General features: G+C 45.9%; 1 long non-coding RNA gene across 1 annotated transcript; it reads right to left on the minus strand.

Annotated features, from left to right (window-relative positions):
- Positions 1 to 3,573: 3,573 nt before the first annotated feature.
- LOC112268842 lies at positions 3,574 to 4,066 on the minus strand. The gene is made up of 2 exons (XR_002960335.1): positions 4,008 to 4,066; positions 3,574 to 3,920 (listed from the first exon to the last, which is right to left on the minus strand). It is a non-coding gene; the product is annotated as an uncharacterized LOC112268842 (long non-coding RNA).
- Positions 4,067 to 18,119: the final 14,053 nt, after the last annotated feature.

Consider the following 18,119-nt stretch of genomic DNA (forward strand, 5'->3'; position numbering starts at 1 on the left):
TAATACGAAACAACCAAAAACTATTTTTGCACCGAGATTAATGGGGATGTAGCTCAGTTAGTTGAGCACAATCGATGCCAACATTTTAGCAATATTAGGGAAAGAGAATGACAGTTTGGTTAGGATTAGATAAGGGAAGTTGGATTTTAGTACAATCCTTTGTTTTGGTGTGTGGTAAGAAATTCAAACGTGAATACAAGAGACAAGTCCCTTCCAGTCTTTGCTTGATAAGAATTGACAATTAGAATTAGCCTAGAGAGGATAAGTTGTGATCAGAATTGAGATCGTTTCCAAAAAACAATTTTCTTCTAGTTTCTATCCATGTTTAAATATCAAATATTATTTCTCTTTCCTCCATGTTTTATCTAAAAATACTATTTACAAAATATGCAAAAACATATTACTTTAAAATAAGAAATGAAGGTGATGTATTTCAACTGGCAGAACACAATCAAAGCATGTTTGTGGTATGGGGGTCTGGTTCCCAGCTTAACCATTCATTTGACGCAAAGTGTAAGACTTGAAACTTGATGGATTGGTTCCACACTTCCACCTCAAGGAACCTAACCAACCGAACTATCGTCGTTTAATCGAAAATAGCAATGATAAAACAAGTAAAGACTATTTTTCCTTCAACGTAGCAACCAAAGTAATGTAGCCCAATTGGTAGCATTTGATTCCTTGCGACGTCTTCATTTTATTTTCAAAGTTTTATTTCTCTTCATGCTTTTTATTGGAAAAGCAATTACTCCGTATGAGATTGCCAACATATATACTTTTAAATTAGTAAGTACTAATAAAGGTAATGCAGCTCAATCTCGAAAAATAAATAAAGGTAATGCAGCTTAATCAGCAGAGGAGCAGAATTCAATTCCTTGCTTCTCTTAGATTAATATATTTCCCCTCCTCCCTGTGCATTGATCCAAAAAACAATTACTAAACAGTATTTTTAAGGAAAGCAGCAGGTGATTAACCACTATTACTAAACAGCGTTGTTTCCTTGCAGAATTAGCAACCACAAAAAGGGGATTGAGCCCTCAAAAAAAAGGGGATTGGTACGAACATTCGATATATTTGCTCACTGCTCAGTTCTGTTAATGGGGAAACGTCTCTCCCGGTAATTTTAATGTATGGGTGAGGGGGATTAGTTTTGCTGCTCTTTTTGGAACAGGCATGCCCATCAAGCTGCAGGAGCAGAGCACCGGTTTTGTCGGAAACAATGCATTCTTTTATGCCTACCGAAACAAGCTAGGATCCTTGTTCTAATAGGCAGGAGAATTTCGCTGTCAAAAAGAAGAAAAGAAAGAAGCTATGAGTATTCTTTTAGCTAGTTCTGAATTCCAATTGTAGGCACCGTCAGCTTATGAAAAACGCCGTAAACTCGGTCCCACAGATAGTACAGCAGGAATGTTCCTCGGGACCATTTAGCGATGACGATCCTTAATCAAATCTTCCCAGCTGCTGCTAATAATCATGGTTACAACGAGACAAAAGAGGTGGTTTAACGCAAGCGACTTCCACACGCCATGCGATAAAATACGAACGGCCCGATTTACCCAGGAGGTGGAGACATTCAGAGCTCTGTTGGTAGAGCGTGCTAGAGACACAGGCATGTCACTGTATTTTATTTAAATCCATATAGAGTTGAAACCTATTTTACTTTGAAAGTGTACAACAAATGGCTATAGCTTAACTGCGCGCGAGAGAGAGAGAACCTATGAATCGTTGGGGATATGGGGTTCGATTCTCGCATATTTGTTTAATTTGAAAATTAATATTATTTTATTTAGAAAATAAATTACTTAAATATGCATTTTACTTAAATAATATAATTAAGGGGATGTAGCTCAATTGGTAGAGTACAAAGTATGCTTCTTTGAGGTATGGGGTTTGATTCCTCGCGTCTCCATTTTATGAAAATATTATTTTTATTATCTCCATATATTATCTGAAAAGCACTTACGAAAGAACTGGAAATTATTTTGTACTCTGAAAAATGTTATCCAACGGAATGTACCCAATCGGTACAACATAGCCTATGCATGTTCGAGGAATTGCGTCTGATTCCTCACAACTTCATTTATTTAAGTATTAGTTTTAAGCTCTCCAAGTTTTAAGGAACAAAAACTATTTTACTTCAAAAGAAACATAAAGGGGACGTGCTAGAGCACAAATATGCATGTTTGAGTTATCACGTCTAATTCCTAGCATCTTTATTTTATTTGAAAATTCTTATTTTTCCTCCCTATTTTGTTGAAAAATCAATAATTACAGAACAATCAAAAACTATTTTACATCGAAAGTGGCGACGAAGGGGAATAGGGGATGTAGCTCAATTGGCAGACCACGATCTATGTCTGGTCATGTTCGGCAAGGATAGGAGATAGCAGAAGCGAACTGGGTTTGATTCCCTTTGTCTTCATTTTATTTCGAGAGTTTTATTTCTCTTCCTTTTTTTTATTGGAAAATCAATTACTTCTTTTTTCCTTCATAAAAAGTGTCATCCACTTAATACAAAATGAGCGACGCTTTTAATGGATTGGATAGAGTATAAGACTGCCTGCATATCGGAGCAGCTTCTTTTTTCCTCCGAGAAAAAAGGAGATGCAGCTTAACCAGCAGACGAGCAAGACTCGACTCCTTTGCTTCTCTTATTTCAATATAATTTCCTTCTCCCTGTGACATCCATCGAATCGAACAAGCAATTTCTAAGCAGTTAATGATAGTATTACTTTCAAAGTAGCGACCACAAAACAGGATTGGTAGCACGTATGCATGGCATCTTCACTTTTAATTCTGTATTCTTTCTTGCAAAAATGAAAAAGGACGAGTATAGAACACGATCGGCCGCTCTCTAAACCCAGCGTTGTGCAAAAGTTGCCAGCTGCCGGCGAGAAAGTTGCCACTGACATGGACCAAAACTGCTACTGCCACATAACTAAACTTGTCACCTTACTCTATACATTGTATGGAGATAATAAAAATAATATCTTCATAAAAAATCATTTTAGCTCAAGAGAAAAATCAAGGGGACGTGGCCATTGGTAGAGCACTGGGTATGCTCTTTGAGGTACATGTTTGATTCCTTGCATGTCCATTTTATTTATACGTTTTTTTGCTTCATGTTTTATCAGAAATGTAGCTAAAAACTAGTTTACTTTGAAATTATAATTCAAGGACCCAGCTTAACTGGGCATTATAATTTGTTTGAGCGTGTTCGGCAGTATCACGAGAAGAAAATGGAGTCTAAGGGAGGTACCTTTTGGTGCGGACTCACTTTGCCGGGCTAACATCAGATCTATGGTATAAGCTCCTGGTCAGCTCACTGCTCAGTTTTTTGTTAGGCCTTGTTCGTTTAAACCGATCCCCGCCTCAGTCCATGAAGAGTAGGAGGGATTGTAGTTCATTTTTTCTTAAAACCTTTTCAATCCCCATCACCAATCAAGAGGAATTGAAAGGTAGCCGAACCAAGCCTTGAGAACCTGTTTGGTTCTACCCAAACCTCCTCAATCCAGAGGAAATGACAGGGATTGAGAGATGTTGCAGTTCATCTTCTCCTCGACGAATGAGACGTCACTACTTAAAAAACGGTTATTAGTGCCTGTCACTAACTTCTTGCCTGATGAATAACCCATCAGTGGCGGGCACCAAAGACGACCGACAGTGATATAGTTTTTGGAAAAATAAAAAAAATAGAAATGGCCCTCCCTGCCCTCCCATTCATGGATTCGCCTCCGATGTCGCCTCCATGGGAGGAGCCCGAGAACCAAGAGAGTGAGAGAGGCGGGGCCGAAGAGGGCTACACCGTCGGCGTTCACCGCATCACCGGAGTGTTCCACCACGCCATGGCCTTCCTCGAGGATGAGCTCTACGCGCTCCATGGCGGCACCATCTCGCCCGGCGGGTGCATGGCGTGTGGACTCCATGGCGGCGCCGGTTGCGAGGGAGAGTGAGTGAGTCAGTGAGAGATAAAGTAAGCGACGGAGTGAGAGGGAAGGAGAGAGTACCAGCGGCGACGGGCTCGGGGTCGTGGAGGATAAGGAAAGAGAGAGAAGATTGAGAATTTGGGATTGGGATGGTGTGCTTGTACAGGTCATCGATCCGCCCTATTCCGTTTCCACCAATAGCGTGAGAGCACACAAATCAATGACTTTTTCAGATTCCAGCTACTAGCAAACCATCAGTAACGGGTGACATGGTTACGTCCGCCACTAGTGCCCCACTTGTGCATTTAGAAAATAGGAAAAAATATTTTATAACCAAAAAATTGTAAATTTTTTTGGCAATATTGTTTGTCATGACAAGAAGTATATTTGTGCAAAAAGTGGATACATTATCATGAACTATGGCATAGAAATGCACAATACTTTGGTTATTTGGCTTAAAAACCTAAAGTTCAACTATGAGAAATAACAATATTGTACTACATAGGTCGTTTTTCAAATGTTACCATATGATATTATTGTTTCATTTTGTTAAGCAAGAAAAAATAAGACTTCAGAAAAAAGAAACACAGTTTTCTGATTTTTTATGAATTAGTTATGAATTTTTCAATCTCCAAAGGTCTCCTGGGTCATCAGTGGCGGGCCTAGATGCAAAGCTCGTCACTGATGTGTGTTTTTGTAAATTTTGCAATTTTTCACATGTGTCCATCAGTTGCGGGCTTTTTGTGCCCGTCACATGAGGAGTCATCAATGACGGATTTTTTGTGCCCGTCACTGATGAGCAGTCATCAATGACGGGTTTTGGGTGCCCGTCACTGATGAGGTGTCATCGGTGGCGGACGTGATATGCCCGTTATTGATGATGGTCATCAATGACGGGCGAGTAAGACTCGTCACTGATGACGACTTATGTTGTGTTTTGTAGTAGTGCGTGCTGAAAACGTCTCCTCGAGTAATTTTAATGCATGGGTGACAAAGATTAATTAGTTTTCTTTTATTTTTGAGGTAAAGCGAACGGTTCTTTTATGCCTACAGAAACTAGGGAATCCAGGATCCTTATTCTAATAGCTAGAGTATTCGTTTGCTGTCAAAGAAGAGAAAAGAAGAAGCTAGGAGTATTCCTTTAGTAGCACAGCTTTAATTGGCCTACGACCTACAGTACGTAGTCCTGAATCCTAATTGTAGCCACCGTCAGCTTAAAATAACCCGATGTAAACGCCGTCTCACATATGTGCTGGGGCGGTGTCATTTAGCAATACACGTACGTGTTCTAGCGATGACGGGCTCTCCGGTCATCAAAGGGTAGAAAGAGATCCCTAAACAAATCTTCCAGCTGCTAACAATCATGGTTACAACGAGACAAAAAGGTGGTTAACGCAAGCGACTGCTGCCACACGCGCCATGCGATAAAATTAAATACGAACGGAACAAATTTACCCCGAGGGTGTATACATTTAGAGCTCTGTGGGTAGAACGTCCCAGAGATTTTTTTTTCCAGTATAAAACAAAGTTGAAACCTATTTTACTTCGAAAGTGTACAATAACAAATGGGTACAGCTTAAGTACAAGTAAGAAAAAAAACTACTCAATTGTGGGGGATATGGGGTTCGATTCTCGCAATTCTCTTAATTTGAAAAATTAATATTCTCCTCTCCACGTTTTATTGCGAAAATAAATTACTGAAATAAGTACCTTACTTAAACAAATTAATCAAGGGGATGCAGCTCATTTGGTAGAGTACAAAGTATATATGCTTTCTTTGAAGGTAGGGGGTTCGATTCCTAGCATCTCCATTTTTATGAAAATATTAATTTTTATTCTTTCATATTTATCTGAAAATCGGTTACGAAATAACGCCCTCCAACTTATAATAAGTGTTTCAGATTTAGCACAATTTTGTATTAAATTTGAACTAAATTTGCGACACTTTTATTATGGATATCCAAGGGAGCGTAGGCCGATTGATGCAACGCAGCCTATGCAAGTTTGAGGAATGGCGTTTGATTCGTCACATCTTGGTCACAAGGGAAGTTAGTTTCCGTTCCAAATTAGCGACCAGTATAGAGAAAGGGATTGGCAGGTAGAACGATCCGAGCATGCAGAGCAGCAGCGACAATCCTTTTGTTCTAACGCGAAAGGAATCAGCGAAACGACCGAGCAGACGACGACGATGCACGCATGCATGCTCGCCGTCGCTTTCCGGCGGAAGAATTATAGGACTCCGGTCATGCGAATTAGTGCCGAGTCCAGGAGCAGCTACACCTGCTCCGGTCCACGCGCGCATGCATCATCGCGATCGCGCACTGTGTGTGGGCCAACAGCCTGCAGCTGGCTGCTGACTCGGGTTAGTCAGTCGCCGACGCCTCCGCGATCGATCTGGCGTCCACAGCCGCCGCGTGCTCTCGTCGACGGAGATCTGGTCGTTCGTGGATGCATGGATGCATGCGTGTCTCGTGGCGCCGCGATCAGTCGGACCAGAGGACCACCGAGGGAGAACGTTATTGACCAGCCAGCCGCCGGACTCTGCAAGCCATGGTATATGCCCCACTTGCCCCCCCCCCCCCCCCCCCCAAGTTTTCGTCCTTTCAAAAACGATCAAAGCAAATACTCCGTATCACAAGTCCAACAGTTTTTTCTTTCATTTTCTGTTTAAATGTACTCCCCCGTTCCGTAATTTTTGTCAAAATATTACATGTATCTGGACACCTTTTAAGAATACATACATCCACTTTTGGAAAATTTGAGACAAGAATTATAAAACGGAGGGAGTACGATAGTTTTATTAGATTTTTAATTACGGAATAAAAAACCTTTTTAATTTGCACGGAGGATGTAGCCCAACCGGTATAGCACAAAGTATGCTTCTTTCCCGTAACAGAAACCACATCTTCTTCTTCCCCAAGAAGAAGCGCGCCTGCAAAGCCCCTCGCGACGTCTCCACCAGCGCGACAGTTGTTCCCCCTCGCTTCCGGCGGCTGTTTGGCCTGCCAGACATGCAGAGGTCCTAGGATCTGCGGCGCGGTGGAGTGTTTAGTCCTTTTTTCTAGATTTAGGTGTCCGCGGACGGCCGGCATGGCGGAGTCGGCAGCTGCTGTTGGAATAATGTCCTTCCCACTTCTTCTCCATCGTGGTGGTGTCCTCTCTGGTGCAGTCGCGAAGTGCGCGTGGGGTGATGTGCTTTGTTCTTTGTCGTCCTTGCTTTGTGGTGGCTCTCCTAGAGGCGGTGTCCTTGTTCTTCCTTTTCGTCCTGCGATGGCGAGGTTGGTTGAAGCATGACCGGCGAGGCACGGGGTGTTTCCCCCGCTGTCATCGAGCCTTATTCGTCATCTCAAGAAGGCGGTTCTCAAAGCTTCTTAGCGATGGTGTTTCGGGAAGTGCTGCAGGTCTTCTCCTTCTCCGATGGCGACCGCGATGACGATGTTCGACGAAGTTCTAGTATCCTCTTAGTTTCCTCTGTATTTCTCTAGGGTATGAATTCAAGTTTGTTTGTAAAAAAAAAGTATGCTTGTTTGAGTTATGGGGGTTGATTCCTTGGATGTACATTTTATTTAAATATTTTCACACTCCATGTTTATCTCTATTTTATTTAAACTAGTGGAAATGCCCGTGCGCTGCCACGGCCCAACGCACACGCCACGACCACTTAAAGATGATCCCGTGCACTATCATCATTCAAATTCTGTACCAAATTTTCACATTCTAACAAGAAAAGATCCAATACAAAAGTTCAAAACATAGAGCAAATTTGTATACATCCAAAAGTCTGGAACCCATAGAAAGAAGATGCTAGTTTCCAAGCATGCAGTCGAACTATCAGTGGATGCTAATTTTCAATCACAGCATGCACATGGTAATCATTCGGTGTATGGTAGAACACTAATCTATCTATTATCCATAGCAGCTACCATCAATCAGGTTGGGAGTACATCCCAATTAGCATTGAATTATCCGTCGATTAGTGCAAAGCACCACAACAAACAAAAACAACAAGGACTCGCCGGTTGATTGAGCTATGGCCGGCCACCTACTGGATCTCATGCGTGGATGGCGGATGACGGCCGCTTTCTGGATCACGCGTTGGAACTGTGGACAGCGGTCGTCGGGTGGATCTCGCGTGGGGTCGGTATGCTTGGAGTGGCCAAGGCGCGAACTGCAGCGAGAAAAGCAGTGATGTCCAGGCGAAGGAAGGAGTAGGAGGTCGGGGGAGAGAAGGGAGGCGGGTGGGGTGGGGGGGGGGGGGTAGCCAGAGAGGAAGGGGGCTGCGGCGGTGGGGGCGATGGAGCAGGTTGGGTGGGGCGTCGGGACGGGATCGAGCAGGTTGGGCGCAGGGGGTGTCCGGGTCGAGAGAAATAACGAGCGGTGGCAGATTGGCCGTAATTTTGATGACATGACGTACGGCGGCGGTCGTACCATCACCGCCAACTCCAAATTAATATATTCGTATAGATACTATCAAAAGACCGCTGCGTTGCTACGGAACAACAGAAAATTATATCAAAACTTCAAATCAAATGTTGATGTGTTTCATGGGCACATATGTATATAACAATTATGATATGTTTATTTTCTAGGTTATACTCTAGTCTCTTTCTCTTTTGCACATGTCTTATTTCTCTATCTTGTGTGAAGACAAAGTGACACATGCTCAACTCTTTTGCTCTCTACCTCCAGGTTATCACTGTTCTCACATACACCATATTTGAAAAGTCATGTGTGAGCGTTTTTTAACTTTTTTGCTGAATTCATGAAGTGATTCTCAATATAATCATGAATAATGAACATGTAGCAATGATAACGTTTATCACTTCCATCCGTCCAAGCCGCTTGACCTCCCATGTGGTGATGATTTAACAGCAAGCATCGGTATATCGATCAAGACAGTAAGCAGCAGCAGCCATCATATAAAGCAAGCGGCAGTATAAAGCAGCCTTCCTGTTCTCCTATTACTCCTACTCCCTACTTTATTTCTCAAATCACTTCTTCCAATTTCTCTCGTTCTCCCTCCGACTATCCTCTCCATCCACCCCGAGTGCAAACTCCTCTCCCCGTGCCGATTCATCTCGCCACTGAACATTGCGCGGCCGCCCGCTTGTGCGCCCCGCCTCCGCCCATAGATTCTCATTGCCCGTCCGCTCTCGCGCGTCGCCTGCTCCCAGTTGCTGCCCGGTATAGGTGTGTGCCCTCTCATAGCTTTGTTCGTCCGTTCGCCGCGCCTGCGCACCGCCCACACATCGCGTCCGACCACTGGTCGCCGCGCGCCACTGCCCGTCGGGAGGGCCACCGATGGCTCGCGCCAACGCAGTTCCTGCTGCCTTGCACAAGGCCACCGCCATCCCGGCCTCAGGCTCATCCCATCGCCATCCAAGTCACGCGGGGAGACACCGGTGCACACGAGCCGGTGGAGGCGGCGGTCGGGGGCGCGACGTTGCCACGGGTCCGAAGTCGCCTTCCGCACACGGACGCCGCCAACGCGCATGACCTGGTGGAGACGACCAAGAGCAGCGGCGGCGCTGGCGAGATCCGGATCGGGTGGGGGTGAGATTCGTAGGATAGGAGGAGCGAGGAGGACTTTGTTGTTTTTTTTTCTTTTTTGGGCGGTACGTGTTTTTTCTGCTTGAGGACCACAAGAGCTGGGATTAAAAGGCGCGTGGGGACAGCTCGTAATTTAGTGACATACTGCGATGACCGTACCATCGTCACCAACTCCAATTTAATATATTGGTATAGATATGTTGTCGCTCCATGTTTAATCAGAAACACAATAGCTAGCTAGCAATTCATCTATGCTGAGGACACAACCTATTGGACACCAATGATGTGTTCTGCGTGTCCTGAGTGAATTTAGAATGTTAGATTTAGACGTGTGATGGTCCAGATTAAATAGTCCAGATCGTCTGGGTCAAACTTTACTCGTGTTTTTTTTACGGTCGTGGTGACCGTGATGATATTATTTTCCATGTCTCTATGCGTTTCCGGGAAAGAAAGGAAAAAAGAAGCAATTACTGAAAACAATTAAAATTTGCTTAATTACTTCTAAATAAGCAACACAGAAAGAGACTGGTAGCTAGATCGAGATCCTGGATCTCCATTTCAGTTTTGGAATCTTTTCTTGAAAACAAAACTATCCGAGCAGCAGCAACGAGCGCACTTTGTTCTAAAGCGAGGGAATGAGCTGACGGCAGAGGGAGCCTGATAGATTGAGACCTCGTGCGTTGTTGCACGCGCTTGTCTCGTTGTTGACGTGGGATCACTCCAGGGGAGAACATTCTTGTTGACTGGCCTCTGAAAGCTGTTTTTTTTTTTGAGTGGACTGGCCTCTGAAAGCTGAACATGTCTGGTCGACGTCATGTCGGTCTGGGCTGCCAGGGCAGCAGCCCCTTGGTGCCTGATCTGGGCCTGTTTGGAGTGTTGGGCCTAAACCCTGGTGTTCCGGCGGGGCTAGGCTTTGAAAGGAGGCTTGTTGCGACGGCTGTAGCAAAGATGACGGTGGCCAGTGAGACACGATTGGGGCGTGCCTCTTCGTAGTTGACCATATTCCTTTGATTTTCTAGATTTGTCTGGCGGTGCTAGCTTCTGGTCGTCGACACAGCTGTTGTTCCGGGGTCTCTTATGTGTCTACTCACGGTGAAGTTGGAGCCACCGGCTCAAGGGGCTATTCGTCCATGACAATGGCACCTGTAAGGCTGTATGATCCACCGGGTGCCTCTTGCGACATGACTGTGACGGTGCTTCGCGAACGATGGTGTCGTTGTGCGGTCATCTACAGCACACAAGGGTAGTTCTTCATTCCTGCGAAGGTTTTCATCGGATTCAAGGATGCCTTGTCCTCCACAAGTTGTCCGGGCTGTTTAGCACAGGTCTGCCCGAGCTTCGTGCTGCTGTTGCGACGAAGGCTTCATTGGTGGTTGTCGATGGTAGAGACAGAGTCTCTGTCTCCAACTCGAGGAGTGATGGTTGTGCGTGTCCTGAGTGAATTTAGAATGTCAGATTTGGACGTGCGAGTGGTCCGGGTCGTCAGGATCAAACTTCACTCGTGCTTTTTACGGCAGTGGTGACCGTGATGATATATTTCCCGTCACTCTATGCGTTTCTGGCAAGAAAGAAAAAGAAAGCAGTTACTGAAAACGATTCATATTTGCTTAATTAACTTCCAAATGAGCAACCACACGAAGAAGAAGGGATTGGTAGATCGATCCCGGCCGCATTTCCATTTCGAGTTGGGGATCGTTCTTGGAAACCAAAACTATCCGAGAAGCAGCGTGGCCTCACTGCACTTTGTTCGGCGAGGAATCAGCTGACGACAAGGGCCAGACAGAGCGAGCCTGATCGATCGAGACTTCGTGGTGGTTGTGCGATGCGCTTGCCTCGTTGTTGACGTGGGATCAGAATTCAGGCCAGCAGAGGAACGTTCTTGGACCGGCCTCGGAAAAGTTTGAACGAACCTGCCTTTCTTAGTTTTTTCTCAGTCAGGCGGTGGATTTGGTTACCAGGGCAGCAACCCCTGTTGGAGTGTTGGGCCTCAATCTTGGTGTTGGCCGTGGCAGGATCCAACGTGGAAGGAAAGGATACTCTATTAAAAAAACGTGGAGGGAAAGGCTGCTCTATTTCCGGTTCAGTTGGCTGCCCGGTCCATTTCACTTAACCGACCGCCAGAGGCGCCGGTTCTGGTTTTTTCCGGACGAACCGCCGGTCCGGTTCCTAAAATTAGACCTTGTAGTATGCGTTGCTTGTTCTTGCGACATGATGTGATGGTGCCTCGGATAGTAGTGTCGTTGTGCGGTGATCTCTGGCACACGATCCGTTCTTTTTCTCTGTGAAGGTTGTCACTAGATTCAAAGATGCCTTGTCCTCCACGTGTTAGCCGGCTTTTGGGCTTTGTCACAAGTCTGCTCAAGCTTTGTGTGATTGTTGCGGCAAATGCTTCGTCGATTGTTGTCAACTATGGAGGCAGAGTCTGAGATTCTAGAAAGCCAAGGTATTCTGAAACCAATCCTGGCCCTAAGCCCTCATTTGATAAATTGTAATATTATCTCTGACTTAACTATTTGGACAATCTCTTCCCACAAGTGACTCATAAGGTAGCCTCCAATTAACTCCTAACAAACCTATCTATCGACATGTAATTTGGACTCGTAGGGTCTCCGAATCAATTTCGGACGGTACAAGCCTTTTTTTTCAAATATTATATTCAGGTGGGGAGCCTCCCTCCCTGCACGACTAATAAGGTAGCCAGAGTTTCTAATTCGAGGAATGATGTGTGATCAAGACGACTTGCGGGCAAGATTAATGACAGTCCTCCACTCAATGGTCCACGTGAAGTGCATGTGTGTATATAGGTCGGCCAATAGTGTTGTTGCACATTTTCATGTTTCACGACGGTTTATCGATTGTTGTAAATTGTTTTGCTTGAGTTTTTACCAATTATCTAAAAACTTATTAAGTAATCTGATGAGGCACAACTTTTGCCGTGTTTCAAGAAAATAGCAGTGACATGGCTAGCTATCTCAAAAAAACGTAATACTTACATAACTACTGCATTTCCTGCCCTATACTCCCACCACCAAGCATCGAGTCCTTGTCCATCACATGGCAGAAGAAGGGCTGGAAACTAGAGCCTGCGTAATCGACTGACCAATGTTGCTACTGCACAACTGTTACCTTTAGTTGATCTAATACACTCCATATATAGGTGCGAATTGTAGATGTCTAATGAACGGGGCACCGTTCAGTTCCAAACGAATCTATTCCGTCATTCTACCCCCGGCCCGCATTGCAGCAACAACCGGCTCTTGACCTTATTTGAGCAACTTGCGTCTCAAGAAGGTCCACATTTTCGCTTGGCTCATATGTTTTGACCTCTTGAACACAAGAGCAACTAATTTTTTCTCCGAAAATGGAAGCTTTCTGTGATCTCACGGGCTTTGGCCCAGCGAGAAAAGCTCCCAACAGGCGCCCGCCACGCGTCCATTCCTGTTCGCTTGCCATCCCATCTTAATTCCGCTTCCCCTTCCTTAAAACGTACTCCTGGTGCTGCTGCGTCCCAATCCTTAACACCCAAAATCCTTCTCTCTGTTCTGCTCCCCTCCTTCGTCTACCTCAACTCAGAGAGAGAGCGGCCGGCAGCCATGGCGGGAGGAGGGGTGAGCAAGGAGCTGGGGCACACCCTCCTGCAGGCCAAGTGCGCGTCCAAGACCATCCGCCACAACCGCGACCTCCTGCTGCAGTTCCAGATCCATCTGCAAAAGGACAACGACGAACGCCGGCGACGACGCGGCGGGGAGCGGGGGATCGACGTCGACGAGCTCGTCTACGTCACCGGCATTGAGGCCGGCGCGCGCTACCTCGGCTCTGGACAGAGATCCAGTGCCTTGCTGTTGGCAGGGCACGGCGTGCCTTGCCCCCTCCTATCTGCCGTTCATTCCAATCCAACGGCAGCTGGTCTTCGTAGCCCCAGAACGAGCGCACGCAAGGTAGCAGACTTGGAAAAAAAGCTTTGGCTTTGCTCCGGCTGGTACTGAAGAACCCGACGCTGGCATCCCCATCCGCCCCTACTCCGACAGACTGCTCCGCCCCGCGCCGCCGCTCAGACAGATTACTCTGTCCATAGTCCACCGGCTACCTCTGCTCTCCCTGCAACCCCTCCTCGACAACATGCATGCTGCCGGCAAGTTCCAGAGGCCGCTCCTTGTTGTTGGACTCCAACAGGCACTCTTGCTGATTTTCCTGATGTGTTGTGCAATTGAGTGATGTGTGTTGTCCTATTTTGACAGAATTCTTACTGACAGAAGTGTTGAGGTTTGGCTTGTGTAATCTGTTTCAAAATTGTTCAGATTTTACTTGTGTAACAGATACCAGTGCTTCAAAACTGAAAGTGTTCAGCGTTTATTTGTGAAATTGTTCAGACTTTGCAAAATTGAATTGTTCAGATTTCGTTTTTGCAGGTGATTGTTAATTGAATCTCCTCCATTTTGCTGGTAACTGTCAACTGAATTTGGTCTTTATTTATTAACTGAATATCTCTGTTCTGATCTCCAAGCCTGTAGTTCTCTCCTTCTCAAGTTTTCTGCGGTGAAGGAGCCCTCGGGTGGGAACTTTGGGGGCAGCCGAAGGTGATTGCAGGTGGAGAGAAGCGACCTGGCGGCGTGGGGCGGATGAGCGCGTCGGAGTGTGGGCGGAGAGGCCTGCCGACGGCCGGCGCCCTTCCCTGTGGCGGCGGCGGTGGCCGGCACCCTCCTGTTCGTCCGTGAAGCAATGCCGTTTTCCAGTATGAGTGGCAGCGCCGGGTTCTTCAGTACCAGCCGCCGGCGGAGCAAACCCAAAGCTTGGTACCTTCCTTTCCCGCGGCGTCGGGGAGCAACATCTCCCGTCCGAGAGCCCGCGCAATTGCGCCCGCGAAAGGATCCCTGTGAAGCTTTTTTTCCAAGCCTGCTACCTTGCGTGGGCTCGTTCCGGGGCTAAGAAGACCAGGTGCCCTTGGATTAGAGTGGACGGCAGATAAGAGGGGGCAAGGCACGCCATGCCCTGCCAACGGCAAGGCACTGGATCTCTGTCCCTCGGCTCCTGCCTCAGAGGAAAATGCTTCGGTGTGTTTTGGGTGCAGAGGGCCGTGGCTTTTAAAGTTGGGGGATGGGAAGCGAGGAGAAGAACCTGGATAGAGGACACGTGCCATGCTCCGATTGGCTCATGCCACGCTGGGCACAGCTTTGCAGGCGATGGGGTTCTGCTGCAGTCTGGGCCCGCCTGCAAAAGCCTCGGCTAGTCTTTTTTTTGACAGCCAAAAGCCTCAGCTAGTCAGCTTTGCTCACATTCTGTTGCGTTCGTGCTCCCTCCGGTGTGGACAAAACAGATCTGGAGGTGGAACTATTTCACCAACCCAACGGTTAAGCGTTAAACTCTTTAGCATGGTACCTCTTTCTAAGGCGCATATGTCAGCGCCAAGCGAAGCCAGTCCGGACCCCACCCGCGACCATGCAGGGTCTCAAATTTTACTAAATCCTAGCATAAGCGTAACCCTTGGGCGCTATGCCAGCCACCTTCGCGCCCAACAGGAAGGCGCTGTGCCCTCACTCTCTGTCACTATCCCACAGCTACACATACCAAGCTAGCTAGCTAGGCTGCCATCGAAATGGATTAAACTACTAGCATATCTCCAAACATGCATGCAGCTACACATACAAAGCTAGCAGCTAGCTACCTGAGTCTAGCTCGCACACAACGCAGGGCCAGCCGAGGGATCAATGTGTCATGCATGTAGTAGTACATGAAGAAGAGTGCAGCCTCTCCTGCATGCAATGCAACTGAGATCATAGCGACTCCCACACAGGCGCTAAATGGTGCTACATAGTTAGTGTGGGGTGCAGGCTGGCCCCACTTGCCATGCTGGCAGGCGCATAACGTCTTAGGGAGAGGCGCTATACTACAGAGCTTAACGCCTAACTGTTGGGAGCTATGCTTTCGTGTTAAATTTGTGAAATAGTTTCGCGACGAGTCCATTGTGTAAAATAGTTTCGTCTCGAGGTCTATTTTGTCGAAATCAACCTCTCCGGTAAAAAAGACAAGGCAATTTCAATTTGTACCAAAATACTAATTGTGTGTAAACGTGCTACTGCAGTATGTGTTCCGTCATGTTTAATTTAACATTTGTAAATTTTTGCAAGTGCGCAGTTAATTGCGTGCGCCGGATGGATCCCATGAGACTCGTAGACGTCCATGCAGTTGTGTGCGCACCGGATCGAACAAAGGATCCAACGCACACGCAAGGCGACAGAGAGGCACCTCTCGTTTCCCGTGCTGCGATTGCACAGAGAAAGTTTTAGTTAGCTACTCCCGCCGTCCCTAATTAATTGATGCTGGCTTTTTTTTTGCAAAACCCCCCTTGTAAATTTGCGAAATAAACATACGGTCCAGGTTCTATTGGAACTTTTGTGAAAAAACCCTGTAAATTTTTGAAATTTACATGCAGTCCATGTTCAATTGAAGACATGGACTGCAGGTTTATTTTGAAAATTTACAAGAATTTCTTTGCAAAAAGGCCGGCGCCAATTAATTAGGTACAGAGGGAGTAGGCAGCACGGCTGGCGCTCGCTCGCTCTTTGTAAATAACCAAGGGATTTTGGGTATACTAGTATCTTGATTAATTAAAAAGTACCACACTTCATACCGAATGGTTATTTAAACTTTTGTAGTAAAGGTAAAATAAAACTAATGCCACTATTTTCCAAATAAAATAAAAAATGTACTTCCTCTCTGTAGTAAAAATCAGAAACACTTACGGATCGGAGAGAGTATATATAGGGGCGGACGCACCGATACGGCATGGGGCGGCCGCCGCCACACCTAATTTCTGGCCCACAAGCCCAATACAGTTATACTGGCCTCAGCCCAAGCCTCAACATCGACTCTATCCCTTGTCTCGATCCGATCGCGCAACTAATCGATCGTCCAGGCCGCCATAATACATCGACTCTGTAAGATTTGCAACATCAACTTCTAAAACTAAAAGTTCAATTTTAGATGTAATTCCGAAGGAATTGTTGACAATATACTCGCTCCGATCCATAATAAGTATCTCAGATTTAGTACAACTCCGTACCAAGTTAATACAAAATCTGAAACACAACACTTATTATGGATCGGATAAAGTAGATTATTGTGAAGTCCATGTTCATGTTAGTTTCATCTGTTGAGGAATTTTGAGCGCCAGTACCTACAAAGTAATATATATTTGTTGTTTAGGTATTTTGAGCGCCTGTACCTTCAAATTACTCCCTCTGATCCTAAATTCTTGACTCAAATTTGCCCAAATATGGATGTATCTATTCTTAAAAAGCATCTAGATACATGTAATATTTCGACAACAATTTTCGATGTAATATTTCAACAACAATTTCCACCATGCAAACCAATGCATCTTTCGGTGGCCTTCCTCATCTCCCCACCAGTACCTTGACACGGCGTCTGATATACCTTTGCAAATTTGTTTTGGGATTTTAAAGACTGGCATGGCGTACGATGGTATGGCTTGAGCCACAGATTTTAGAAGAACCTCCTTTCCGCCGGCTGAGAGAAGTCTCTCTTTCCAGCCCATTGTGCGTTTCTTAACTCTATCAACTAGAAACTGGAAACAGTCGGACCGATCAGCACCAACCAATGGTGGGAGACCAAGGTATTTATCCGTCAAAGCTTCTGTCATAATATCCAAAGTTTCACAAACACTTTGCCTCTTTTCTGCCGGTGTATTCGGGCTAAATAAGATGCTTGATTTTGCCACACTGACTAGCTGACCCGAGGCGGCACAGTAATCATCCAAAATGCGCTTCAAACATTGTGCATTCCTCTCATTAGCCCCCATAAGGATCAAAGAATCATCGGCAAAAAGAAGATTGCTGACGGCCGGTGCATCTCTGCACACTTTAACACCCTGCAGTTCGCCACTGGCTTCAGCATGCCGAAGCTCCGCTGAGAGTCCTTCCGAGCACAGCAAGAAGAGGTATGGCGACAATGGATCGCCTTGACGCAAACCCCGTGAAGGTTTAAAGCTATCCATCTCAGAAGAATTAAATCAAACACGATATTCAACAGAGGAGACACATGCCATAACTAATCTGATCCAATCTGCGTGGAACCCAAGCCGAACTAAAATACCTTCAAGGAAAGACCACTCCACGCGATCATAAGCTTTGTACATATCCAATTTAACAGCACAGCAGCCCTTACTTCCTTGTTTCTTCCCTTTAATGGCATGGAAACATTCATAAGCAACCAGGAAATTATCGGTGATAAGACGGCCAGGGACAAAAGCTCTCTGAGCAGGGCTAATAATCTCTGGAAGAAGACCTTTCAGGCGAGCGGCGATCCTCTTCGAGATCACTTTGTAAACCACGTTACAGAGAGTAATTGGCTTGAATTGAGTGATGCTTTCAGGGGATGCAATTTTTGGTATGAGCACAATCGCGGTCTCATTCCAACCAGCAGGAATTTGGCCCGAATTGACAGCTACCAGCACCTCGTGAACCAAGTCGTCTCCTAACATCGGCCAGAACCGTTTATAGAAAACAGCATGTAATCCATCCGGTCCAGGGGCTTTCAGATCACCTATATCAAACAGGGCTTTCTTTACTTCCTCGGTCGTATATGGAGCAATAAGAATATCATTCATGGCCTCCGAGACACGAC

Source organism: Brachypodium distachyon, chromosome 4 (assembly GCF_000005505.3).
Source record: "Brachypodium distachyon strain Bd21 chromosome 4, Brachypodium_distachyon_v3.0, whole genome shotgun sequence".
Taxonomy (NCBI): Eukaryota; Viridiplantae; Streptophyta; class Magnoliopsida; order Poales; family Poaceae; genus Brachypodium; species Brachypodium distachyon.